Here is a 27,971-nt window from a genome sequence, read left to right as displayed (position 1 = left end):
CTCGACACCATCCAGGACAAAGCAGCCCGCTTGATTGGCACCCCATCCACCACCTTAAACATTCACAGTGTACCGTGGCTGCAGTGTGTTACCATCTACAAGATGCAATGCAGCAACTCGCCAAGGCTTCTTCGGCAGCACCTCCCAAACCCGCGACCTCTTCCACCTAGAAGGACAAGGGCAGCAGGCGCATGGGAACACCACCTCCTCCAAGTTCCCCTCCAAGTCATACACCATCCTGACTTAGAAGTATATCATCGATCCTTCATCGTTGCTGGGTCAAAATCCTGGAATTCCCTACCTAACAACACTGTGGGAGTACCTTCACCACACGGACTGCAGTGGTTCAAGAAGGCGGCTCACCACCTTCTTCTCAAGGGCAATTAGGGATGGGCAATAAATGCTGGCCTTGCCAGCGACGCCCACATCCCATAAACAAATTTTTTTAAAGTGCAGCACTTCCTCAGTACTGCACTGGAGTGTCAGCCTAGCTTTATGTGCTCAAGTCCCTGAATTGGGACTTGAACCCACAACCTTCTGACTCAGAGGTGAGAGTGCTACCCATGGAGCCACAACTGACACTGGATACCTGCTCCCCCTATTGTTGGGCACAGAGGCTGCGACATCCCCGAGGCACACAGTGTGCCCTAGTACAGCCAGTGAGTGTGAAGGATGCTGGGAGCCTGTGCACAAGACAAATTTATATTAGGGGGTTGCCCCCATAATTTAACTGGTGCTCCTGAGCATTTGGAATGGGAGCTGTACTGGAAGCACTAATATATTTGAGTTTTAATTTCCCTTGCCTGGCCTCTCCACACGCAGCCTGTGCTACCTATGCTCCCGTGCCATCTCTGGCCCAATTGCCACGCGGCCCCACCCCCAGCCCCTGAAAGAAAATATGTCAGTGTTCAATGGGCAGCTGGCAGTCCACCCCACACCCCCAATTCCAGGCTTACAATGAAAAGTGTGAAGAATACTAGTAAGAATGGTTTTATTAAAGAATCCATTTTATGTTCAAGACTCCATTTTGAAGTTAAAAGTCAGTTTTTGCAGAATCTGTTAAAACAGAGGATATCTGAAGCATGTCGATAAGACAGCCAAAGCTGCAAAGCTGGTTTCGATTGTATATTCAACTGAATATTGGGACGCCGAAACCATTGTCTTCGGTCCCCGCCACAAACCCCGTTCCCTAGTCATCGACTCCATCCCTCTCCCTGGCAACTGTCTGAGGCTGAACCAGACTGAACCTCAGATGAGCTTCCGACCACATATCTGCGCCATCATTAAAACAGCCTATTTCCTCCTCCATAACATCGCCCGACTCTGTCCCTGCCTCAGCTCATCAGCGGCTGAAACCCTCATCCATGTCTTTGTGTCCTTCTAGACTCGACTATTCCAATGGACGCCTGGCCAGCTTCCCATCTTCCACCCTCCGTAAACTTGAGGTCATCGAAAACTCGGCTGCCCGTCTCCTAACTCGCACCAAATCCAGTTCACCCGTCACCCCTGTGCTCGCTGACCTACATTGGCTCCCGGTTAAGCAACCCCTCAATTTTAAAATTCTCATCCTTGTTTTCAAATCCCTCCATGCCTCGCTCCTCCCTATCTCTGTAACCTCCTCCAGTCTTAAAACCCTCCAAGATATCTGCGCTCCTCCAATTCTGGCCCCTTGTGCATCCCCAATTTTAATCGCTCCACCACTGGCAGCCGTGCCTTCAGCTGCCAAGGCCCTAAGCTCTGGAATTCCCTCCCTAAACCTCTCCGCCTTTCCACTTCTCTTTCCTCCTTTAAGATGCTCCTTAAAACCTACCTCTTTGATCTGCCCTAATAACTCCTTATGTGGCTTGGTGTCAAATTTTGTTTGATAACACTCCTGTAAAGCACCTTGGGACATTTTATTACGTTAAAGGTACTATATAAATACAAGGTGTTGTTGTTGTTGTCATTATAAAAGATAGCCTTTTGAAGTTATAACTCTCTAATGGATGCAACTATCTGTTTGACAACTATATATTTATCTTTTTTGTACAAGGACAGCTTTGGTTATGAGAGCCACTCTCTGGAATCCTGAGTTAGTGTAAAACCAAGAGTAAAGGTCATGGAAGAAGTTTGATGTAATGGCCTTTTAGCTGAGGATGAAAGTGTGACCATTGTAAGGAAGTTAGCAAAGACCAGGGGAGCTACTCGCCCTGTGACCAAACACAGCAACTGTAACATGAGGTCTCCCATAGTCTTCACATCATCATCTGTGTGATCACTCCTTCTAATGAATTCGATAACCGAAGATTCTTCATTTAAAACTCTCATTCCTGGCACAGGGATAAGCTTCAAACTAGTCCCTCTAGCAGTATTATTCAACAAAAAGCATTTATTTAGACCCTTTCATGAGCTCAGGACGTTCCAGAAAGCTTGCCAGCCAATTAATTATTTTGTAGTGTAGTCACTGCTGTAGTAGAGAAACATGTCAGCCAATTTGTGCACAGCAGGGTCCCACAAACAGCAATGACATACATGGCCAGATAATCTGTGTTTGGTGGTGTTCATTGAGAGATAAATATAGACCAGGGCTTCAAGAGAACTTCCCTGCTTTTCTTTGAATAGTGACATGGGGTCTTTTATGTCCATCTGAGAAGGCAGATGGGACCTAGGTTTAATGTCTCATCTGAAAGACACCATCTCTCCATAGCAATCAGATCAGGAAACAAATGATTTTTAAAATAAAGCTACGTGAAGTGTAAATTACAAAATAAGTAATATTACAATATGAATAAGAACTAACCATATATTAAACAGGTTTAAAGTCTGAGATAGTTGAAGGTAGACTTAACAAAACAATAAACCAGAACAGTTGACTCTTGTCAGACCCAGAATGCAGTATATCCTGGTTTACAGCCCGTCTCAAGCAGTGTCCCACTGACTTCAAGGTGATTGATGGAGACACATCGAACTATCATTATTATTTGTTAGGTTGAGGGTAATTTCAGAAATAGATACTGTTGTACTCATTTCATCCCAGGAAAATATGCAGAGTCACACACACATCGTATGTCCTCTGTTCTGGGGCCCTGCTGTTCACATTATCCATAAATTATGTGAAGCAATATCATTCCAGTCATATTATAAAAATTGCTTTTGTCACCAAGCTATGTGATAAGAAGATGAGTATAAGGGAGACTGATAACATTCAAAGGAATCTGGACCAATTAAATGGATGGACTAAGGAACCAATGGAATTTAATGTGGTTCAGTGCAAACTAGGGTAGGAAATGTAAAAAATATGTTAAAAGGTGCTATTCAAAAGATTCCACGGCAGTCACCATCAGCTGTGGAGGACATCAAGTCCAAACCCAATCCTGTTCTGTACCACCATCCAGTCCCATAGACACACACACATAATTCCATTAAGGGGTCATAATTAGACTGGGGATTAAACATCAGACCTTCTAGCCTGTCCGGGTCAGAGATGGAGATGTCGCCTTGGAGCAACTGGGGCAGTTATACATGATGAAAATGTATAATTTTGCAATGCAATGAAGAGGTCCTATTTTAGGTAGGCCAGTGGAAATGTGGGAGCCAGGCAGGTCACACTCAAAGTGTCTGTCCTTATAAGGGTGGACACCATTAATATTTCTTCAGAGAGGGTCTGGCCCACCACGTTCCCCGATTTGAAAAATATTAGTAAGCAAACTAAATTAAAACACTGAGGTCAAGGAAGATGACTGCAAAAATTCCACACAATGTCCACCTTTCCTGGAAGAAATCCAGAGATCTGGCAGGTGCCGCATGTTTGTGCTCAAGGAGATACAATGGAAAGGCCCTCAACAGCAACGATGGAAAAGAAGAGGATACGGGTGCAATTATTGACCATACACTGAATGGTAGTGTGAGATCATCACCAACAGAGTGATCAGTAGTACTGTTCTGGACATTATGTGGACATTATGGACATTTTACATGCAGATAGCACCCTCTGGTGGTAGCTATCGTATTGCAGTGAAATTCTGTACTCTGGTGGTGGTTATTGTGTTAGCAGTGTGTTTGTATGAAGCAGAGGTCATTTGACCTTTGTTCCTTTCTTCCTGTGTGAGGTCATTTGACCTTTGTTCCTTTCTTCCTGTGAGAGGTCATTTGACCTTCGTTCCTTTCTTCCTGTGAGAAGTCATTTGACCTTCGTTCCTTTCTTCCTGTGAGAGGTCATTTGACCTTCGTTCCTTTCTTCCTGTGTAACCCAGGAAGTAGAATCCCAGGAAGTAGAATTCCAGGAAGAACCTGGCAGTAATGGAGGATTCATAAGGGATTCACAATCCAATGTAATCTGATTTCATATGTTAGGCCAAGCGCAATATCTGTGAGTATCTTTGTTTGTTAGCATAATAGCAACATTGTCAGAGTAGTATTTTGATAACACTATGTTTATAAAAGGTTAATATTTGATAGTTACAGAAGTTAGTCCAAATGTTAGTTAGTTATACAATTAGTCTATTCTACTGTTGTAAATATGTTTATATCTTATGTAATATCGAATGTATAGTACTCAGTTTATGTACAAAACATACTTTGTCTTTGTTTACAGTTTCACAAATTTGTTCAAGTAAAGCTTCAAAACAGCAAACGGCTTCACGAAGAATTATTTTTGAATAAGTGTTTAACTTGCTGGATAACTAGATAGGAGCACGTCTAGCACGGCCAGTACAAGTACTATGATGTAAATCAGGAACATTTGATTAAAAGTAAACAACAATAACTTGCCTTTATATAGTGCCTTTAATGTAGAAAAACACCCGAAAGCCCTTCACAGAGGTACAATCAAAAAATGGATACTGAGATAAAGGAGGAGACATTAGGAGAGGTGACAAAAAGCTTTGTCACAGAGGTGGGTTTTGAGAAGGGTCTTAAAGGAACAGCAGGATATGGGTGCAATTTCTACCCTTCTATCTTCAAAAGAACACTGATATATTGGAAAATATTTAGAGAAAGTAACAATTCTTGAAAGTAACAAGAATGTTTCTATGACATATGGCTCTTAAGTTCTGAAGGCAGAATCACAAAATTTAATATTTTTTACTGGAGGAATAAAGACAGGGCATTATCCAAATCTATAGAATTCTGATACAAATGGAAAATGTGATGTAAAAACCACTTCAACCATGCCACTTTGCTTTCAAAAGCCTCTTATGAAGCAAGCCTTTTCAACCAGCATTTGCTCTACACTCCTAAATTCCTTCTTGTCCTGTTTAATGCCCACCGCTACCTCTTGTAAAGCACTTCGGTGTTCTTTTACATAAGGAACACTACATAATTGTGGTAATAATTGTAAATAGACAGGCAACAGTAAAGATAGATTTTATTTTACCCCTGAGAACTAGTGGATATGCAGAACTGACATCAGCAAAAGTTTCACATTAACAGAGGTGGTCAAATACTTTACAGAACGCAATGACCCATATTTTCCGATCGGAGGCTTCCGGCGCGCGGAGGCCTCCGATCTGGAAAAAATCTACGGACTTACCCGAGGGCTCCCGAGGTCCGGACACTTCTGCTCCTGGGCCTCTGCTCTACGAAATGCGCAGGGCCCACGTATCCCAGAGGGGCATGCGGTTCGCAAGCGTCCCTGGGATCACGTGGGCCATGGGGAGCCAATAGGAGAAGGGAATCTCCCTTCATACGCTTGACAGATAGACCTGCCAAATATATGAATGGAGATCACCCCAAAAACACTGTAAAACATTAAATAAAGTTTAAAAAATCACCACATTTTTAAAATGAGTTGAAATTACAATAAATTAAATATTTTAAACAAAAATATAATTTTTTGAAAAAAATAATTAAAGTTTTTTACGGGGCTAAAAATAAACTTGCCTTTTTTTAAAAGTATTTTAAAATTATAAATGAGTTTTTAAAAAACTTTTTTCAACTCTTATGCTGGTAATAGCAGGCCTTACACCTGCTTTTACCAGATGTAAGATTTCTAAGGGTTTTCTGTGGGCGGAGGTTCTCCAGAAAGCAGAACTATCTGCCCACAGAGGCCCTTCTTCAGGGCAGGTATCCAATCTATCAAGAGCATTGTCGACAGATCGGAAATACCGGTTTTCAGCACATGCGCTTTGCATGCCTGAAACTGGCATTTCTGATGTCCCTACGGGTGTGTACACAGCTCATACACACCCGTAGGCATCGGAATATACGGCCCAATAGTTCCAGGAGTTCTGGGACTCAAACTTCTGTGGAAAGCAACTGGTTGTCGTGGATTAATATAAACTGCAAATCTCTGTAACCTCCCTATCTCTGTAACCTCCTCCAGCTCTACAGCCCTCCAAGATATCTGCGCTCCTCCAATTCTAGTCTCGAGGATCCCCGATTTTAATCGCTCCAACATTTGTGGCCGTGCCTTCAGCTGCCAAGACCCTAAATTCTGGAACTCCCTCCCTAAACCTCTCCGTATCTTTTTTCCTTTAAACCTACCTCTGTGGCCAAGCTTTTGGTCACCTGTCCTAATATCTCCTTATGTGGCTTGGTGTCAAATTTGGCTTGATAACGCTCTTGTGAAGCACCTTGGGACATTTTACTACATTAAAGGCACTATATAAATACAAGTTGTTGATGTTGCGAAAAAAGACAGCTAACTTTTGAATTTTGCTTGACTTTTTGGACACCAGTGAAAAATTTACAGAATTTTCCTTGAGATGTTATAAGTGGGACAGAGTCCATGACAAGCCAAGCTACGAGCTGACTTTTATTTTTCTCTAGATTATTTTTCCTTCTGTTCCCATGTTTCGCTTCACTGCTTTTTCATCAACAACAACAACAACTTGCAGTTATATAGCACCTTTAACATAGTAAAACATCCCAAGGTGCTTCACAGGAGTGTTATCAAACAGAATTTGACACCGAGCCACATAAGGAGATATTAGGGCTGGTCAAAGAGGTAGATTTTAAGGAACATCTTAAAGGAGAGGTTTAGGGAGGGAATTCCAGAGCATCGGGTCTTGGCAGCTGAAGGCACGACTGCCAATGGTGGAGCGATGAAAATTGGGGATGCGCAAAAAGGCAGAATTGGAGGAGCGCAGAGTTGTAGGGTGGAGGTAAAGCTTTCTCTACAATTCCCAACATCTAACCAAGCTGTCAGTTTTGGCTCAGTGGTAGCACTCTCTCAGTCAGTAGGTCGTGGGTTCAAACCCCACTGCAGGTAAAGAAAACTTGCATTTATATAGCATCGCTTAGCACTGACAGTAATCCTTATCCACACTCCTTTCCGTTGGTCAAAGCACTACATAGAATAAATGCAAGTTCTTTCTTTTATTGCAATATACACGATTGTGAAGCAGTGCTGTCTTCGCACAGCTATGTACCTAACTTTTTAATTTTGCTTGACTTTTCAGATACCATTTACAGAATTTTCCTGGAGGAGATGGAATAAGTGGGACAGAGTCCTCGACAAGCCAAGATACAAGCTTACTTTTATTTTTCGTAGATTTTTTTTTCCTTCTGTTCCCATGTTTCTCTTCACTGCTATTGCCAGTCACCATGGTTTAGATTCAGGGTCATGGCAAAAGGAGATAATAAAGTAATGACCCAGAAATTGGATAACGCGAAAAAAACGGGCGCAGGCACCACAATGCGCGATATGCCCGCACCTGTTCAAGCAGCGCTGCCAGCATGTCAACTTTGTGCTGCCTGCTAATTATAATGACTGCTGCGCACAGCCTAGCATTGATCGCGCTGCTGACAGGCTGTGCGCTCAGCAGGGGGCTGAAGTTCGCATTGTTCGAGCGAGGCTAACTTTACTTAGCTTTACTAGTTGATTTTTTGATGTAATATTGGATGCATATATGGATAAAGTTGGATTGGAAAGTTTGCATTGTGGTGGCTTTTATTTCAGCACTGTGGCCAAGAGGACACAGTGATGGTCAGTAACAGAGGGAAGGTAAGGTGTGGGACAAATGTTGAAAGGGGAATTGGGATTATGGTCACTAGTACCGCAGGCGGATGATTCGATCCCAGCCAGGAAGAGGCTGCCTAGATTGCCTCCTTCTTTCCACTTCCTCCTCTTCTGCTTTTTCCTCTTCTGATTTTTCCTCTTCCTCTTCCTCCTCCTGCTCCTCCTCCCTCTATGAGTAGCTTGTCCCCTTTGCTGCCTCTGCTCCATCTCCATGTCATGCTGCAGCCCAAGGGAGACTGCAACTAGAGCCCCCAGGACTGGAAGCAAATGGTGTTCTCAGAGGCCATCCTTTAAGAGCCAAAGCCTAGCAAATGTCCAGCAGCACTCCCTGCACTCCTTTCACGCTTTAACCACTTTTTAAATGTATTACACCAAGCCACTACTCCAATAAAATGTAAAGAAACCAGTGATGTGCCATCAATAGCTCAAAGACAAGGAATTAAAGGATTCAACTGAAGGCTTTTAATCACTAAGAACATTGCATGTCTTTCCACATCGGATTCGTCTGGCAGAAATGACATACAGCACTCGAGACCTTTATATGACAAAAGACAGGGGCGGAGCCAATACACACAATAGGAAAAGGGGGCGGTACACACAATACAATGCAGGTAAAACACAGGGGCTGATGAAGGCATATATTTCATCACATTCACCCCTTCTACAGATTTAGTCTGTCCGGGGGTGTGATAGTCCTTCCTGAACGTCGCAACAGTACCTCGGGTTCCGACCGGGAGTCCGTGGTGCCCTCCTGGGCATACCCCTGTGCTGGGGGTGTTGCAGGTACTTCTGGGGGTGGTGAGGATACCTCTGGGGATGGTGGAGGTTCTTCTGGGGGTGGTGAGGATGGGTCGTCGTTGCTTCCTGCCGAGGCGAGGTCCTCTATGGACATGGTGTCCTCACGCCCGTCGGCGTGCTTGACGTACGCGTACTGTGGGTTTGCGTGGAGTAGGTGTACTGCCTCCACGAGGGGATCCGCTTTGTGGCCCCTCACATGCTTCCGTAATAGGACTGTCCCTGGGGTGGAGAGCCACGAAGGTAGGGACACTCCTGAGGTTGATTTGCGGGGAAAAACAAACATCTTCTCGTGAGGAGTGGCGTTAGTAGCAGTACACAGTAGCGACCTTATCGAGTGGAGTACGTCTGGGAGGACCTCTTGCCAGCGGGAGGTAGGGAGGCCTTTAGACCTTAGTGCTAAGGTGACCGCCTTCCACACCGTCGCGTTCTCCCTCTCCACTTGCCCATTAACCCGGGGGTTATAACTAGTGGTCCGACTCGTGGCTATCCCCTTCGACAGCAGGTATTGGCGCAGTTCGTCGCTCATGAACGACGCCCCCCTGTCAGTGTGGATGTAGTTAGGCATGCCGAACGTGCAAAACAGGCTGCCGAGGCACTTGATGACCGTGGCACTGGTCATGTCTGGGCAGGGGTAGGCGAATGGGAAGCGGGAGTACTCGTCCACAATGTTGAGAAAGTACACATTGCGGTTGGTGGAGGGGAGTGGTCCCTTGAAATCTAAGCTCAGGCGCTCGAATGGCCGTGTAGCTTTGATCAGGTGGGCTCGGTCGGGCCTGAAAAAACGGGGCTTGCATTCCACACAGGTGCGGCAGTCCTTGGTCATAGACTGGACCTCCTCGATGGAATAGGGCAGGTTACGGGATTTTATAAAGTGGAATAGCCGGGTGACCCCCGGGTGGCAGAGGCCATTGTGGAGGCCCTGTAGCCTGTCCCCCTGGATGCTGGCACACATCCCTCGTGATAGGGCGTCGGGGGATTCGTTGAGGGCCCCCGGCCTATATATTATGTCGTACTCAAACGTGGCGAGTTCGATCCGCCACCTGAGAATTTTGTCGTTCTTGATCTTCCCCCTCTGTTTGTTGTTAAACATGAAGGCTACCGACCGCTGGTCGGTAAGCAGGGTGAAGCGTTTGCCGGCTAGGTAGTGCCTCCAGTGCCGCACTGCCTCCACTATGGCCTGGGCCTCCTTCTCTACCGAGGAGTGCCTGATCTCAGGCCCTTGGAGGGTTCTTGAGAAAAAGGCTACGGGCCGCCCATCCTGGTTGAGGGTGGCTGCTAAAGCAAAGTCGGACGCATCGCTTTCGACCTGGAAAGGGATGTTTTCGTCCACTGCCTTCAGCGCGGCCTTCTCAATGTCATGTTTAATGCTGTTGAAGGCGGCGTGGGCCTCGGCCGTGAGCGGGAAGGACGTTGATTTCAGGAGGGGACGGGCCTTGTCGGAATAATTGGGGACCCATTGGGCGTAATAGGAGAAAAACCCCAGGCACCTTTTCAGGGCCTTGGGAGTGTTTGGTAGGGGTAGCTCCCGTACGGGGTGCAATCGGTCGGGGTCCGGACCGATTTCCCCGTTTTCCACCTCGCAGCCCAGGATACAGAGGCGCGTGGTGCTAAAGACACACTTATCCTCGTTGTAGGTGAGATTGAGTCTGAGGGCGGTTTTCAGAAATCTCACGAGGTTCGAGTCGTGGTCTTGCTGGTCGTGGCCACAGATGGTGACGTTGTCTAGGTATGGCTAGGTGGCTGTTGACTGGTTCTCATCGACCATGCGGTCCATCTCCCGCTGGAAGACCGAGACCCCATTCGTTACCCCAAAGGGGACTCTGAGGAAGTGGTAGAGGCGTCCGTTCGCCTCGAAGGCAGTGTATGGACGGTCCTCCGGCCTAATGGGGAGCTGGTGGTATGCCGATTTTAGGTCGATGGTGGAAAACACCCGGTATTGCGCGATTTGGTTAACCATATCCGCTATGCGGGGCAGAGGGTAGGCGTCTAGCTGGGTGTATAGATTAACCGTCTGGCTATAATCTATCACCATCCGCTTCTTTTCGCTACCCTTAACTACTACTACCTGGGCGCGCCACGGGCTGGTACTGCATTCAATGATACCCTCCCGCTTGAGTCTTTCTACTTCCGATGCAATGAACCGTCTGTCCTTCCAGCTGTACCGCCTACTCTTGGTCGCTATGGGTCGACAGTTGGGTGCGAGGTTGGCGAACAGAGAGGGCGGCTTGACCTTCAGGGTAGCCAGACCGCACACTGTGAGGGGCGGCTGGGACCCACCGTAGGTGAGCGTGATACTTTGGTGGTGGCACTGGAAGTCCAGACCCAAGATCACGCTCACACAGAGATCTGGCATTATCAATAGTTTAAAATCTCTGTAATCAGTGCCTTTTACCGACAACATAACCGCGCAGAAACCTGTAATTTTTGAGGTATGGGTCTTATCAGCCATGGCGATTTTGCCCTGTGTAGGGACTATCGTTAGTGAAAGTCGTTTTACCAGGCTAGGATGAATAAAGCTTTCGGTGCTCCCGCAGTCAATCAAGCATTTAACCTTGTTCCCGTTTACTTCTATGTCCATCATCGATCTAGACAACGGATGCGGCCTGGATTGATCCACCGTGATCGAGGCCACCAGTGGGTCCTGGAGGTCCGTGTAGTCGGGACAGGATGGTGGACTCCATGAGGGTGGATAAGATGGCGTCCAAGATGGCCGCCCCCACGGCGCGCACGCAGCGGTGGCGGAGTTGGAGGCGGGGTTCCCTCTGCAGACTTTGCTGAAATGTCCTTTCTTCCCGCATTTAAAACAGGTGGTGCCCTTCGCTGGGCACAGATGCCTGGAGTGTTTGTCCTGGCCGCAGAAGTAGCATTTCGGGCCCCGATGCATCGCGGCAGTAGTGGGGCTCCTGGGTGGAGGCTGGGGCTCCGATGGTGCTGGGCTGGCCTGAGACCTGGGAGGTGAAGATGGCTTCCAAGATGGCGGCCCCCACGGCGCGCACGAGGCGGAGTGGGCCGCGTGGCCTGAGGAACAGGATTCAGAGTTCCTCTGAGCCATATCCAGCGATCGCGCTATGCCCATAGCCTGTTTTAAGTCCAGTCCCTCCTTTTCAAACAGTTTCTGCCGAATGTAATTTGAACTGAGGCCCGCAATAAAGGAGTCTCGGATCAGCTCCTCCGTGTACACGATGGCAGACACGGCCTTACAGTTACAGTCTCTGCCCAGTACTTTTAGGCTTAGCATGAAGTCCTCTAGTGACTCACCATGCCGCTGCGTGTGAGTAGTCAGAAGATGCCTGGCGTACACCTCGTTTATTGGCCGCACGTAGTGGGCCTTCAGAATGGTGCAGGCATCCCCGTAGCTGGTGGCATCTTGGATGAGAGGGGAGACCCGATGACTCACCCAGTTTCGCAGGATTCCCAGTTTCACGTCTCCGGTGGCGGTCGCGGCTGCGATGGCGGTGGCTGAGCTTTCGATGAAAAATTCGAAGCATTGGAACCAGTGTCCGAACTGTGTGGCTGCGTCTGAGGCATGGGGGTCCAGATCCAAGCGCTCTGGTTTCAGGAGTCGATCCATCTCGGCATATATTTCATCACAACCAGTACAAAAGCAAAAATCTAAACTTACCTGAAAGTTGCGTGTGTCCCTTTAAGAAGTGCTGGTAGGGGGTCCATCGTACTGCTGCACGCACGTTCTGCCATGTGTGCTTTGGAGAGGGCGGTAAAAGAAGCGGCGACATCCAAAATACCAGATCGTGTGTCAATTCAGCAATGCACGCCGCTTGACATCACTATCTGGCTCATCTAAATATCTGGAGCAAGCTCAGGCAACCATAGTGCTGCCGAGCTGTCCAAAATGGCGGCCATCAAGTTCTGCGCCTGAAATGGGTGAAGGCAAGGCGGCCACCATTTTTTCTTCCAAACTGGCCTTAACGGCCGGCGCAAACGGGTCCAATTTCACAGCCAATGTTTTTTTGCAGAATGGTAGCGGAATATTCCTGATCTGGTATTTGTTACTATGTTAGGATTTTTCTCAAAGTTTTTAGTCATATTCAAAATGTATAGTATGAGTACATGGTGAGGAGCTCTGATCTCTGCTCATTGAGATTGATTGTGATTAATGAGACCTTTTCTGATTTTCACACAATGTAAACAGCAGCCACAACAGTATCTGGAAAGCTACAAAGGTGGCAGAGGAAACCCAGTCAGCTTGTAAAGATTCCTAGTCCCAGTGCTCAATACAGGTCAACACTTCCTTTGGTGTCTGCTTGTGTGTCATCAAGACCTCATTAAACATTGCACACTTGTGGCAACAGCATGAGTTTTTGGCAATATCCCTGGGATAATTTGCAAATAATTGACGGTTTCACTCAAAGAGCCCATAAGGCTAACTGAGGGAATTGGAGATGCCACGTTGATTCAGCAGGGCCTGCTTTCCAGAGGTTGGATAAAGCTACACAGCTGTGTGCTCAAGATTTGCATTAAACATACCCACAGCTGGAGTGGCAAGGAGAACTTTCAAGATTTGCATAATAATTTGTGCTAAGTTAGTTAGTGTCAGTAGGTTTCCTGACACCACATCAGTGACATCATGTAGCGGTATATTTAGTTAGTATCACTGACAGTGAGCCACATCTCACATATTACTTGGACCATGAAGACATTGATATTAAAGTGATTGATGAAAGGACTGCACAGCTTCAAGCTATTTGTGTTACATAGACTGCCAATATAAGTTAAAATATGCACATATGTCAGCTTTGTTACTAACTTCACAATCTGTCAAATGCACAACGTGTTATTGGAAAGTTTCTTGTAATTTTTATGAAGTATTGGGGGGGGAGTGGGGAAAGAGAAGAATTGGTGCAGTATGTTAGAACACTGTTCTGTCATATCTGGGGCACAGGTTCAGGCTAATGGGATGAAGGCTTCCCTTTCTGTGGTGGAAGTAGGGGTCAGTTTCTATCAGCCACAGGAGGTCACAGTGAATTACTGCTCCCCTAATTCGTCACCAATTGGCAATTTTAACAAAGAGTCCACAAGGCTGGCTGTGAGAATTGGAAATGCCATATTTATTCCACATGGGGTGCTTTTCTGTGGTTAGCTGATGGTGCATTGTTAGGAATTGTGGAGAAGGCTTTACTTTACATCTAACCAACTGTCAGCTTTGGTTCAGTGGTAGCACTCTCTGGGGGAGAAATTCGGTATCGCCCCGTTTGGGGCGGTAACTTTTAAAAGTTGAAAAAATTAGCACCAGGCGCTGATGGTTTTCAACTTTAAAAATAAATCGGGGTTTGCGCTCCAGGAAGGAAGTGGAATGTTAAATCAAGCGCTCCACTTCCTTCCTGGAATGCAGCAGGCAGCAGGCGGGGCAGTAGGTGTACAGCTGAGCACTGGGCCGTGCAGCGCTGCCGCGTTGGAAGGCTCCTTCCTTACCTTAAAGGGAAGGGCCATCGCTGCAGGCTCTGCAAGAGGAAACCTTACCTGGTCCCCGACGACAGCCGCGATCCAGCCCGATCAGCCCGATGCACTGCAGCAGAGAGCCGGGCTGATCGATCGCTGGCAAAGAGAAATGGAAAAAAAAAATCTAAAGAGCATTTCTGAATATTTTTCACTTACCTCGGCCACCTCGCCTTTAAGTATCGCCACTGAAACGCCCGGCCTCCCGATGAGCGCCTCCTGCAGCTGTCGGTGTATTCGCCCGGCGATGCTGAAGGGAGCGGAACTGAAGTTACCGGGGCGATGACGTCACGATCTCCGGGCGAAGGAGATCGGGGCGCAACGCCATACCGCCAGCGCAAACCTCCCGCCAAATATCTTCTGGTCGTGCCCGGTCAGTAAGTATTTAGCGTCCCGTTATCGCCTCCGGGGGCGATAACGGGAGACACTAAGGAGGCCAATTTCTAGCCCTGAGTCAGAAGGTTGGGTGTTCAAACCCCACTCCAGGTAAAGAAAGATCTTGCATTTAAAGAGCACTTTTTAGGGTGTCCCAAAGTATTTTACAGACAATGAAGTACTTTTGAAGTGTAGTCACTGTTGTGATGCAGGGAAACACGGCAGCCAATTTGTGCACAGCAAGGTCCAACAAACAGTAATGAGATAAATGACCAGATAATTGGCTTTTATTGATGTTGGTTGAGGGATAACTATTGACCAGGACACCGGGGAGAGCTCCTCTGCTCTTCTTCGAATAGTGCTATGGGATCTTTTATGTTCACGAATCCAATTTTATGATTTTGTTTGGCGCCCTTTTTCAGAGCTGTGTAATTTCTATGGTGTTTGTCCTGTTATTAATGTTATTTTTAGCTGTACATTTTCAACGCAAGTTGTTGTATATATTGACCTCAATGAGGAAGGAAGAAGGTGGCTGAAAACAGTTTGAAAAAAAATTGCTCGGTTTGTTTTGTGGTCATTGCTGGGTTTGAAAAAAAAAAGTGATTTTACTAGGTAATTTTGTGATAATATACTTGTTGTTAATTGGTGGCTTTTCCTACCTGGCCAGTAAATGGAAATGTTTTTAATTTGTTTCACAGATAATCAAATATTTAAGCCAACAAACATGGTTAACTTAACAGACTGGTTAGTTGATCCAATCCTGACTCTTGGTCCTATGGATGAGTGACATCTTTGAGATGTGATGGTATGGACACTACAGAAGCTCAAGACTTTAATTCTATAGGGAGGAGGGCCTTCAGATTAAAACTCCTGTCTCCTCCTCTTGGTTTTGGTGGACACTGCAAAATGAGAGAATTGTACCTGGCAAACACAATAACATAAGATTTACATCTGTTCAGATAATCAAAAGACTGTCTTGGCATTGGTCAGGTAACTAGATATAGTAATCTGGGATGTTATGATTAAGGTTATCCACCAGGTGGTGCTGTAGCCAACACTGCTGCTAAGGTCAGAGGTTTGCTTCCTGTTAAGGTCAGAGGTTTGCTTCCTGTCAAGGTCAACAAAAGGTGGAATGCCAGGATGCAGGCATGATGTTTGTTACTCTGTTTGTTTAATAACATACTCGTACTAGTTCCAAGATATCGCCTCTTCGAGTTCTTGTTCCACTACATGGATTTATCACACTAAATATCATTAAACCTGCTGATAAGGGTGGTGCTGTTGTTGTTTGGCAAACCGACCTCTACCGTTCGGAAGCTGAATGCCAACTCTCCAACACCTCCTGCTACCTCCACTGGGACCATGGCCCCACTAGCTAACATAAAGCCATTGTTTCCAAGACTGTCACTGACCTCATCTCCTCTGGAGATCTTCCCTCCATGGACGCCAACCTCATAGTCCCCCAACCCCGCACAGCCCACTTCTACCTCCTTCCCAAGATCCACAAACAGGACTGCCCTGGTAGACCCATCGTTTCAGCCTGTTCTTGCCCCACGGAACTTGGCCTAGAAATTCATTGACGCCACTTTTGGGGCGCTAAAGTGGGGCGTCCGCTAAAGTTTGCGGCTGCCGCCAAATCTAGGCCCTTATTTAAAAAGGGTAGTAGGCAGAAGGCTGGAAACTATAGACCTGTTAGCCTAACATCTGTGGTTGGTAAAATGTTAGAGTCCATTATTAAGGAGACAGTAGCGGGACATTTGGATAAACATAATTTAATAGGGCAAACTCAGCATGGTTTCATGAAGGGGAAATCATGTTTAACAAATTTGCTTGAGTTTTTTGAGGAAGTAACATACAGGGTGGATAAAGGGGAACCAGTGGACGTAGTGTATTTCGACTTCCAAAAGGCATTTGACAAGGTGCCACACAAAAGATTATTGCTCAAGATAAAAAATCACGGGATTGGGGGTAATATTCTGGCATGGGTGGAGGATTGGCTCTCTAACAGAAAGCAGAGAGTTGGGATAAATGGTTCGTTCTCAGATTGGCAACCAGTAACTAGTGGTGTTCCGCAGGGGTCAGTGCTGGGTCCCCAACTCTTTACAATCTACATTAACGATTTGGAGGAGGGGACCGAGTGTAACATATCAAAGTTTGCAGATGATACAAAGATGGGACGGAAAGTAGTGAGTGAGGAGGACATAAAAAACCTGCAAAGGGACATAGACAGGCTAAGTAAGTGGGCAGAGATTTGGCAGATGGAATACAATACTGGAAAGTGTGAGGTTATGCACTTTGGCAGGAAAAATCATAGAGCAAGTTATTATCTTAATGGCAAGAAACTGGAAAGTACTGTAGTACAAAGGGATCTGGGGGTCCTGGTGCACGAAACTCAAAAAGTTAGTATGCAGGTGCAGCAAGTGATCAAGAAGGCCAATGGAATGTTGGCTTTTATTGCTAGGGGGTTGGAATATAAAAGCAGGGAGGTATTGCTGCAGTTGTACAAGGTATTGGTGAGGCCACACCTGGAATACTGCATACAGTTTTGGTGTCCATACTTAAGAAAAGACATACTTGCTCTCGAGTCAGTACAAAGAAGGTTCACTCGGTTAATCCCGGGGATGAGGGGGTGGTCATATGAGGAGAGGTTGAGTAGATTGGGACTCTACTCATTGGAGTTCAGAAGAATGAGAGGCGATCTTATTGAAACATATAAGATTGTGAAGGGGCTTGATCGGGTGGATGCGGTGAGGATGTTCCCAATGATGGGTGAAACTAGGACTAGGGGGCATAATCTTAAAATAAGGGGCTGCTCATTCAAAACTGAGATGAGGAGAAACTTCTTCACTCAGAGGGTGGTAGGTTTGTGGAATTTGCTGCCCCAGAAAGCTGTGGAAGCTACATCATTAAATAAATTTAAAACAGAAATAGATAGTTTCCTAGAAGTAAAGGGAATAAAGGGTTACGGGGAGCGGGCAGGAAATTGGACATGAGTCTGGGTTCGGAATGGTCATGGCCCTGTGGGTAGTGGAGCGGGCCCAGGGGCCGTGTAGCCTTGTTCTGCTCCTACTGTGTTCTAATTCTGTTAGATTTCAGGAGATGGTTTTATTCCTGTTCCTGGCTGGGGTGGAGATCGCCTTTACAGAAGGTAAGTACTGTAACAAATATAGGGACAGAGTGATCTCCTGGAAGAATTTCGATCGCCTAGATGGGTCGGAGAGGAATTTCCCAGATTTTTTTCTCCCAAATTGGCCATTGGGTCTTTATCTGGTTTTTCGCCTCTCCCGGGAGATCACATGGGTTCGGGTGGATGCAGAGTGATAGAAGATTTGAGGTTAGGGTCAGATCAGCCATGATCTTATTGAATGGTGGAGCAGGCTCGAGGGGCCGATTGGCCTACTCCTGCTCCTATTTCTTATGTTCTTATGTTCTTATGTTCTCCGATATTCATTAGCTTCGCCCTACTAGTTCGGGCGAGCGCTAAAACTGCTGCCGGACGCCTCTCTTTGGGCGCTAAGCCGGAGGTGGTGATCGATAGCGCCGAGGCCGGGCGCAGCGCAGGTGCGGCCATCTCGTGATTGACAGCAGACACCCTGGCGCCGGCCAGCTCTTAAGGGGGAAGGGTCGACTGTGTCTGCTGCCACGCCCTGGATAGTGGAGCCCTCCAGCTAGGCCTGAACACTGCTGCTGGACCCAAATAGCGCCTGAAGACATGGAGAAGGCCCGTGAACGTGCGCAGCGCTTCTCAGAGCGTGATCTGAGTGTGCTGCTTGCTGCTGTGGAGAAGAGCCGCCATGTTTTGTACCCGGACAATGGCAAGAAGGCGACGGTCCGCGTCTACAGGAGAGCCTGGAGGCATGTCGCCACCAAGCTGTCAGCCAACAGCGACGTCCCCAGGACCGGTGCCCAATGCCGCAAAAAGTTAAATGACCTCACACGCATTGTCAGGGTGAGTACCCTTTCCAATGACCTCCTCATCCTTGCATGTGCACCTCACATTATGGGCAAAGGGACCTGAAAGCTCTAATGGCCAGCCTTCATCCAGCAGCTATGGGACAGGCATGAGCATCAATTGCACATTCTGCACTTAACACACTGGCCAAGCTATTCCACCATGGGAGGCATTGCACACCAGATCATGGCGACACACTGGCCAGGCTATTCCACCATGGGAGGCAGTGCACACCAGATCATGGCGACACACTGGCCAGGCTATTCCACCATGGGAGGCAGTGCACACCAGATCATGGTGACACACTGGCCAGGCTATTCCACCATGGGAGGCAGTGCACACCAGATCACGGCGACACACTGGCCAGGCTATTCCACCATGGGAGGCAGTGCACACAAGATCACGGCAACACACTGTACTTAGAGGCCGTCCTTTCTCTTGCAGGCCAAGCTGGCGAATAATCGCAAGAGCCGGACTGCGACCGGGGGAGGCCGCCCCCATATCCAGCCACTCACCGACCTGCAACATCGCGTGGAGCGCCTCATGGGTGGCCGGGTGATTGGGCCCGTTGCATGTGGAGATGCCGACCCTGTTCTGGGCAGCAATGGTAAGGACATCACCTTTTGCACCTCTCTCGTCCCACTTGCGCATCAGCTCTACATCCTTTGCCACTGTCCGACCAATGCGCTGAATGCCACCACTCATGCATCCCGCACTGACGCCCTCTCCTCACTCTAAAGCTACTCTTGTGCCTTCCTGCTTTCAGATGGTCAAGAGGAGGTCCCTCAACTTGCCAGTGACAGACCCTCCGAGGAGGAGCAGGAGGAGGAGCAAGAGGAAGGCGGCCCATCAGGGGAACCCTCAGCCGCGGCCACCCAGGCCAATGTAGGGGACACGTCTTCCCTGGAGGGCAGCGTGGCGGAAGTGTCGAAGGGGAGGGGAGCTCCTGGGACCTGCGTGCTGCAGAAAGGCGGGAGGGGGGTGGAAGCTCGGCGGCCTTCTCCCCAGAGGGGGGATGCGTCGGAGGGGAGTCCAATTGCTGGGCCCAGCGGCCTCCAGCAACGCAGGAAGGGTCGGCCAGCTCGGCGGCCTTCTCCCCAGAGGGAGAGTCCGGCCTCCAGTCAGGAGATGCTCCTCACCGAGGAGATGGAACGCCTCGAAGACTTGTCCGCGGACTCGGAGCGCCGGCACACGGAGATCATGGCGGCAGTGGCACGGTTGCCTGAGTCCATCGATTCCCTCTCTCGGAGTGTGGCCGAGTTCGGGCCCTTAGAGGCCACCAGTCGGGCGGAATACCGGGCAGATATGTCAGCGACTGGCCAGGTGATTAGTGGTGCCGTCCAGTCACTGGCTGCTCTGCTGCAGTCAGTGAACAGGTCAACACGGGCACTCACTGCTGCCACACTCGCTGTGTCAGCCAGGCATCGCCAGGGCACCCGGCGCGCTGCAGCAGCACAGCGGTCTGTCCCTCGGCAGATTGGTGCGCATGCTGCAGTGCTGGCCCGGGCGAGTGCCAGTGTCTCAGGCGACCAGCGAGCGCCTGCCATCCGCCAGCTTGCCGCCATTCCTCCAGCCGCCACTGCCACTCCCCCAGTGGAGCTGCCAGGAGCTGCTGCAGCGACTGATGCTGGCCAGCCACAGCTGCAGCAATCAACAGCCGCCCGCTCGACGGCCAGACCTCGACTAGGCCGACCCCCAAGGGCATCTGCCGTCACGACATGTGCCCCTCAGGAGCCTGCCCCCAGCCTTGCAGCAGCCAATGGCCTTACTTTGAGGCGGAGCAGCAGGGCGGGCAGGGGCCACCCAAAGATGGCCAAGGCATCGCCCTAGCGGGCCAAATAGTCGAATGTGTGGCCAGTTGTGTTTGTTTTTTGAGGCCGAGAATTGGATGTTTGTTTTTTGAGGCCGAGGATGTGATGTTTGTTTTTTACGAAGGCCGAGGATGACAGCCATTTTAGTTGCACTGTTTTGTTAATCCTCTCCAGGTTGTGGGAGCGAGTAATGTGTTTGAGTGATTTTTGGGGGTTTCGTCTGTTTTTGGTTTTCATGTGGGAAGGGCCCAGAGTTTGTACAATAAAGCATTTTATTTATTCACATTGTCCATGTTTGATCTTTGAAGTGTTTGTTGCCTTAACCGGCTGAGGGCTTGCGGAGCGGCTGCAATCATGTTCTATCATTGGCACAAGCCATTCCCTGACAGGGGGCCTAGAAGTGACGTTCAATAAGCCGCCGACGGGCGGCCCTTGGACCTTCTGCCTCCCTCCTGGGCTGGTACTCCTCGTCCTCGTCGTCCTCATGCTCCTCCTGCTCCTCCTCCTGAGGTGGTGGTCCAACGTGAGGTGGCAGTGCCTGAGTCCTGCGGATAGCCAGGTTGTGCAGCATGCAGCAAACGACGACGAATTGGGAGACTCGATCCTGCGAATACTGGAGGGCTCCCCCGGAGCGATCGAGACAGCGGAACCGTTGCTTGAGCACGCTGATTGTTTGTTCTATGAGGTTCCTCGTCGCTTGATGGCTCTCGTTGTATGCCTCTTCAGCAGGGGTCGTGGGCGCGCGGAGCGGGGTCATGAGCCAGGTACACAAAGGATAGCCTTTGTCCCCGATAAGCCATCCTCTTGGGGGAGGCTGTGCCTGGAACATGTCAGCCACAGTTGTCTGTCGCAGGATAAAGGCATCGTGGCTGCTGCCTGGAAAGCGGGCATTGACAGCTAGGATGCGCTGCCTGTGGTCACACACCAGCTGTACATTGAGGGAATGGTAGCCCTTCCGGTTGCGGTACCCCTCGGCATGCTCAAGAGGTGCCCGCAAAGCCACATGCGTGCAGTCAATGGCGCCCTGCACCATGGGGAAGACCGCTATTCTTGCAAACCCCACTGCACGCTGCTGCTGCTTGTCCAGGGTCATGGGGAAGGAGATGAATTGATGTCTCCTTCTGAAAAGGGCTTCGGTCACCTGGCGGATGCAGCAATGCACGGCGAACTGGGAGATGTTAGCGATGTCCCCAGTAGCGGATTGGAAGGAGCCGGAGGCATAGAAGTTGAGAGCCACTGTCACCTTCACTGCCACCGACAGAGACGTCCTGCGCATCAGCTGTGGCTGCAGATCTCTCTGAAGCAGCCGGCAGATGTCTGCAACCACCTCCCTTCGGAATCGCAGCCTCCTAACACACATCGCGGCAGACATGGTCAGATAGGAGGTCTGCTGGCGGTATACCCTGCGTGGGTAAGGCCTCAGTTGGCGACGCCTGTTGCCCCCTCTGCGTCTAGCCAGGGCTGCCACTCTCTCACGGCGTCTGTAAGCCCTTCTGGCATAAGGCTGAAATTCTGCGTTGCCACCCAATGCAGCCCCCATTATATGCTGGCAAACACTGAGCTCTGAATGAGGCAAAGATAATTGGTAAGCTCTGGCCTGAGCCAAAAATACCTGTCCAAGTGTTGGTCCAAACCAGTAAACTCTCCTCCTTGGTCTCTGTCCAAAAAACCATTGCTCAAGAGTGAATGCTGCAAAATGGCTGGCCTTTATACTGCTGGGTAAGTGCCCTTTAATTAGCGCTCCCCGCGGCCCGGCTGGCCTGTGTACCGTTCCACTTCACAGTCGCTCGGGCCGCCCGGCGCACAATGGGCCGGTGCAAGTGAAGTTCCGGTTTGGGGCGCACAAAGGGCGTTGCACTATTAAATGATGTCATGATCTGCGCGCGCAGCAGGGCGCGCGCTAAGACTTTGCGCCGGCGCTAAATGTGTCCTGAAGTTGGGGAGAGGCGCAGATCGCGCTGCGCCCGGGCAATAAGCACCTAGCGCTCGAGATCTACTCCCCCTAAGGCGCTAACGGCTGGCGTGCCCAACTGAATTTCTAGGCCCTTATCTCTTCCTATCTCAACTCTATTTTTTCTCCCCTTGTCCAGTCTCTTCCCACCTACATTCGCGACTCTTCCGACACCCTCCGCCACTTTTAACAGTTTCCAGTTTCCGGGCCCCAACCGTCTCCTTTTCACTATGGACGTCCAATCCCTCTACACCTCCATCCCCACCAGGACTGCCTGAGGGCGCTCCGCTTCTTCCTTGAACAGAGGCCCAACCAGTCCCCATCCACCACCACCCTCCTCCACCTGGCTGAACTTGTTCTCACATTGAACAACTTCTCCTCTGACTCCACTCACTTCCTCCAAATTAAAGGTGTTGCTATGGGAACCCGCAGGGGCCCTAGCTATGCCTGCCTTTTCATCGGATATGTGGAACATTCTTTGTTCCAGTCCCACTCAGGTCCCCTCCCTCACCTCTTTTTCCGGTACACTGATGACTGTATCGGTGCCGTTTCCTGCTCTCGCCCTGAACTAGAAAAGTTCATTCACTTTACTTCCAATTTCCACCCTTCCCTCACCTTCACATGGTCCATCTCCGACTCTTCTCTTCCCTTCCTTGACTTTTCTGTCTCCATTTCTGGCGATCGGCTATCGACAAACGTCCACTACAAGCCCACTGACTCCCACAGATACCTGGACTACACTTCCTCCCACCCCGCTTCCTGTAAGGACTCTATTCCATTCTCCCAGTTTCTCCATCTCTGCCATGTCTGTTCTGACGATGCCACCTTCCATACCAGTGCTTCTGACATGTCTTCCTTTTTCCTCAACCGAGGATTCCCCTCTACTGTGGTTGACACAGCCCTTGACAGTGTCCGTTCCATTTCCCGCACTTCAGCTCTCACTCCTTCCCCTCCCTCCCAGAACCACGATCGGGTTCCCCTTGTCCTCACCTTTCACCCCACCAGCCTTCACATTCAACGGATCATCCTCCGCCGTTTCTGCCACCTCCAACGTGATCCCACCACCAAACGCATCTTCCCCTCACCTCCCCTTTCAGCATTCCGAAGGGTCGCTCCCTCCGCGACACCCTGGTCTACTCCTCAATCACCCCTAACAGCCCTTCCCCTTCGCCCGGCACTTTCCCGTGCAAGCGCAGGAGATGCAACACCTGCCCTTTTACCTCCTTCCTTCCCACTGTCCAGGACCCCAAACACCCCTTCCAGGTGAAACAGCGATTTACTTCTACTTCTTGCAATTTAGTATACTGTAATCGCTGCTCACGATGCGGTCTCCTCTACATTGGGGAGACCAAACGCAGATTGGGCGGCCGCTTTGGGGAACACCTCCGTTCAGTCCGTAAGGGTGACCCCGAGCTTCCGGTCGCCTGTCACTTTAATTCTCCACTTCACTCCCGCTCTGATCTCTCTGTCCTCGGCCTCTTACATTGTTCCAATGAAGCTCAACGTAAGCTCGAGGAACAGCACCTCATCTTTCGATTAGGCACTTTACAGCCTTCTGGGCGCAACATTGAGTTCAACGATTTCAAACTTTAACCCCTGCTCCCATTTTTCATGCTGGATGATTTTTCCATCCCCATTTGCAACATTTTATCTTCCCTGCCTCTTACCTTAGCACAGTATGTTCCTTCAATTCCTTCCTCCCCTCCCAACACCGCCCCCCCCACTCCCTGTCTCTGCACCTGCTTAATATCTGTTACATCTCCAGCTTTTTCCAGTTCTGATGAAGGGTCCCAGACCTGAAACGTTAACTCTGTTTCTCTCTCCACGGATGCTGCCTGGCCTGCTGAGTGTTTCCAGCATTTTCTGTTGTTATTTTATGTTGAACTAAATAACTGACTTGGTTATTTATTGAGCCTTCTGTACAAACCCAAAATGATCACATCCAGGTCAGGTATCCTGATCAAACTCACTGTGGTCTCAATGGAATTGAAAGTCTGAATGGCATTTGAGTTGATAATCGGTTTCTTTTTTGAGTTTTGCAGGTTTAAAGTTTACTTACTGCAGGTCCACTGACTGCGCTTTTACTGATTTCTGTCCTTTATAGTCTAAGCGGCATCTAATTCACCCAATGGATAACCAAACTGCAATGACAGATAATTTTTGTGAAAGAATCTACATCTAAACTATAGCACAGAACATGCAGCATTTCCATAGTCCAACTCTTCTGACTTTGCTGTGATCCACTGTTTTAATGTGTTCTGCATCTTTGAGCTTGAGTTATTCATAACTGTCTTTCAAACTGATGGCTGCACACTTCTTGGCCAGTTAGGCCCTTATTTTCAAGAATGTTAATTGCTTCCTCTAGCTTGCACAGCTTTTAAGTCTGCTTCATTCCTTTCCCTTACTCTTTGGTGTTCTGTGAAAAGCTCCATACAGTAAAAATGTTATGAATCCAAAAGCCTCAGGAGAGGGGCTATTTGTTTGAACATGCAGTAGCTGCTCACTTTCATGACTGAGCGCACTAATTACCTGACTTGCCGATCAATTCAGATTTGCTGTGATCACAGTGGTGACTTTTCCCTGTACTTAAAATTATTTTCCTCAGTTTTATTTGCTTCATGCAGTATTCCTTATCTGTCTAAACTTTATTAGTACTTATTTCATTCACTAATACGAATACTCTTGTGTGGCTTAGGGATATTCTCTGGCTTAATTTACTTCAAAAGAACCTGTGCTCGAAGACCTGTGATCTTTTGATGGACCCTATCCACCTGGTATCTACCCCATTTGACATATGCTGACGGGCCTCTTGTGCGGCCCATTCAGTAATGACATTACTGAGACAGGGCGAATGGCTGGATAACATCATCTACTGGAACTACCATCAGATCCGCCTCTGTTGACCCCCATGTAGTGTTTGCCTGCCCGAAGCAGGCGTGCATTATCGCCAGGATCACATCCTGGTGGAATTGGGTCCGACAACATTTTGAAAGGCCAGTGTCCTTCTGGCAGCCAGTTGCAAAGCAGGCCAGTTTTGATTTCAGGTGTGTGTCTTCATCCAACCCTGCCAGCACTCCAACCCTGCCAGCGCTCCACCAAAGTGGCAGCCCTCTTCTGGGATCTTCCTCCCCCTCCATCCCCCACCCCACCCCCCACCCCACCTACTGGCACGGGTACCTGCCTATTTTATGCCCCTGACCCTAGGAATTCAGACATGTTCGGGGGTGCAACGTGCCAGCTGGGTGAAGTCCCACTTTGCCATGGTTACAGTAACAGAGAAGCGCTTGCAGGTTTTCAGGCCTACTGTTTTTAACCTAAGAAACTCAACACAGAGAATTAACCATAAGCTAGAGATAAAATTATCCTATTGTTGTCACACTGTAACGCTGTGAAGAATCTCCTTTAGCAAGAAGAGGAGAAAAATTGAAGAGAAACAAAAATGACTCTTTGGAATAAAGTTTCCACATAATATTTGCATAACTGATTCTCAGTAAGTCCCGTTGATGAATTTGGTAATGCAGAATTAGAGAAATTTCTAGCCAACAGTGGAGGTAATGTTCCACTTGCCACTCTTGTGTAAATCTGACACTGCGGATCAAACGCTGATGAGGGTTGCCAACTCTGATTGGACATATTCCTGGAGGCGTCATCGCATAACCTCCTGCCTCCGACTGCGCCGCCCCCACACCCCTGCCACTGGCCGCCCAACATGTCCATACTCACGGTGCACCGCCTTCCCACGCCAATTGGAAAGCAAACAGACTCTTCATTACACAATTGGATGACTCTTGACTGTCAGTCAAACAGCCTTTCTTCCCATGTCCAATATTTTTATAACTAGTAAACAAAAATGTTCAACTGTCTTTTTTAAAAACACCATTTTTTATTGTCCCTATGATTTTTCCCCAGGGTTGCTCACAACAGTGTCCTGGAGATTAGTCTTTAATTCCTGGAGACTCCAGGGCAATCCTAGAGGGTTGGCAACCCTACCGCTGATTATAGAAACCGCTAAACTTCCATTTCTATTGATATTAATAGAAATGAAAATTGGGCGGGTTCTATAAAGGCCGACCCATCCACAATGTCAGTTTTACAAGCTGAAAATCTACCTCAGTATTTCCATCTCACAATATTGTTAAGAACATAAGAAATAGGAGCAGGAGTTGGGGATACGGCCCCTCGAGCCTGCTCCGCCATTCAATAAGATCATGGCTGATTTTCGACCTCAACACTTTCCCACCCGATCCCCATATCCCTTGATTCCCTTAGAATCCAAAAATCTATTGATCTCAGCCTTGAATATGCTCAATGACTGGGCATCCACAGCCCTCTGGGGTAGAAAATTCCAAAGATTCACAACCCTTTGAGTGAAGAAATTCCTCCTCATCTCAATGAATATATTGTTATATATGACTGAAACAAGTGGAATTGTGGTTTTGAGTTTGGTGCAGAGATACAGCGCCCAGGGGAGGGGTTTAACCTAGACTTGCACTCCAAGATCCGTGACAGTAAACTGACACTCTCACTAAGAAAAAGCCTGACCTTCATTCTGAGACTGCCCTGCTAAAATAAACTTCTCACCACTCTGTTCAGAGAAAGCGCTGCTAAAATTATCATCCCCAGATTCTAGTCAGAACTCTTCTTCCTAAAAGCTTTCTTTCTCACACCTTTCATAGCTATTAAAAATAATTCTTACATATTGTTTCTTCTGGATTTCTTTGGACTTCACTAAGATCTGCTAAATGGCCAGTTACAAATACAGGAAACTCTCGATTTACCGGCACCCAAACAACCGGAAATCTCAGTTAACCGGCAAAATTCAGGAGTAGGTTCAGTTAAGTTTTTCTTCATATTAGTGGCCGTTTCTTGATTCTTGGCTGTATAATCGGGGGTTTCTGCACTTGTTGCTAAGCAACAGGGATGCTTGGTCTGTGGCCGGGATTCCTGCAGCTGTTGCTAAGCAACAGGGAAGCCTGGATCTGTGGCCGTGTACGGAGCTCTCATATCTTTTAACTATAACTCTCTGTAATCCGGACTTTTTGATAAACTGGCACCACGTCGGTCCCGTCGGTGCCGGATAAAAAAGAGTTTCCTGTAGTCCTTTGTGACAAGAGATGTTTGTCTTTGCTTTTATATGGTTTTAAATATGATAAATTCTTATCAAAATGGCATCAGCCGGCTGTGTCTCTGGGATGCCTTTATGAAATTTCCTTTGATCTGTGGCAAAGTTAGTCTGTGAATGATCAATCCATATGGCTGTCTGCAATGCAAATAGCCTTTGTGAACTCACTCAATGTGGATGTTGGAGTTAAAGGTTGTTGTTTCCTATCCATGTCTCACTGTCCAAAGCATAGCCCATTGTTTCCATGAATCCTCAGCAGGCTTATTTTATGTGAATTTGGCAATCTTAAAATGTAATTACCAATTGCTGTTAGGTGTAAACACTGCCAAGAGAGGACACAATTCCTGCGCCATCATCCCACTGCTTACTGACAAGTTAGTCTGTCTGCTTGTTAAAGACAATCTTTAAAGAGACTGTTTCTATTATCTAAGGGATCTCAATGCATAAATGGCAGGCCACTAGAGTCTGTCTCTTCATGACTTTGCCAAGAGAAACTAGAAGAATTCAGACTCTTTTTAAACAGTCAAAGCAGTTTGCATGTAATCGGAGTTGATGACTGTCCTGTATAG

At 48.2% G+C, this 27,971-nt stretch overlaps 1 protein-coding gene across 1 annotated transcript in view; it reads right to left on the bottom strand.

Moving 5' to 3' along the window:
- The window catches only part of ksr2 (kinase suppressor of ras 2), a 568,763-nt gene that overhangs the window by 345,700 nt on the left and 195,092 nt on the right, over positions 1-27,971 (bottom strand). The window lies entirely within an intron of this gene.

This window comes from Somniosus microcephalus, chromosome 19 (genome assembly GCF_052327205.1).
Source record: "Somniosus microcephalus isolate GS21.2 chromosome 19, FLI_Smic_1.0, whole genome shotgun sequence".
NCBI lineage: Eukaryota > Metazoa > Chordata > Chondrichthyes > Squaliformes > Somniosidae > Somniosus > Somniosus microcephalus.
The sequence above is the reverse complement of the archived record's forward strand: the minus strand, read 5'-3'. Positions and strand labels throughout refer to the sequence as shown.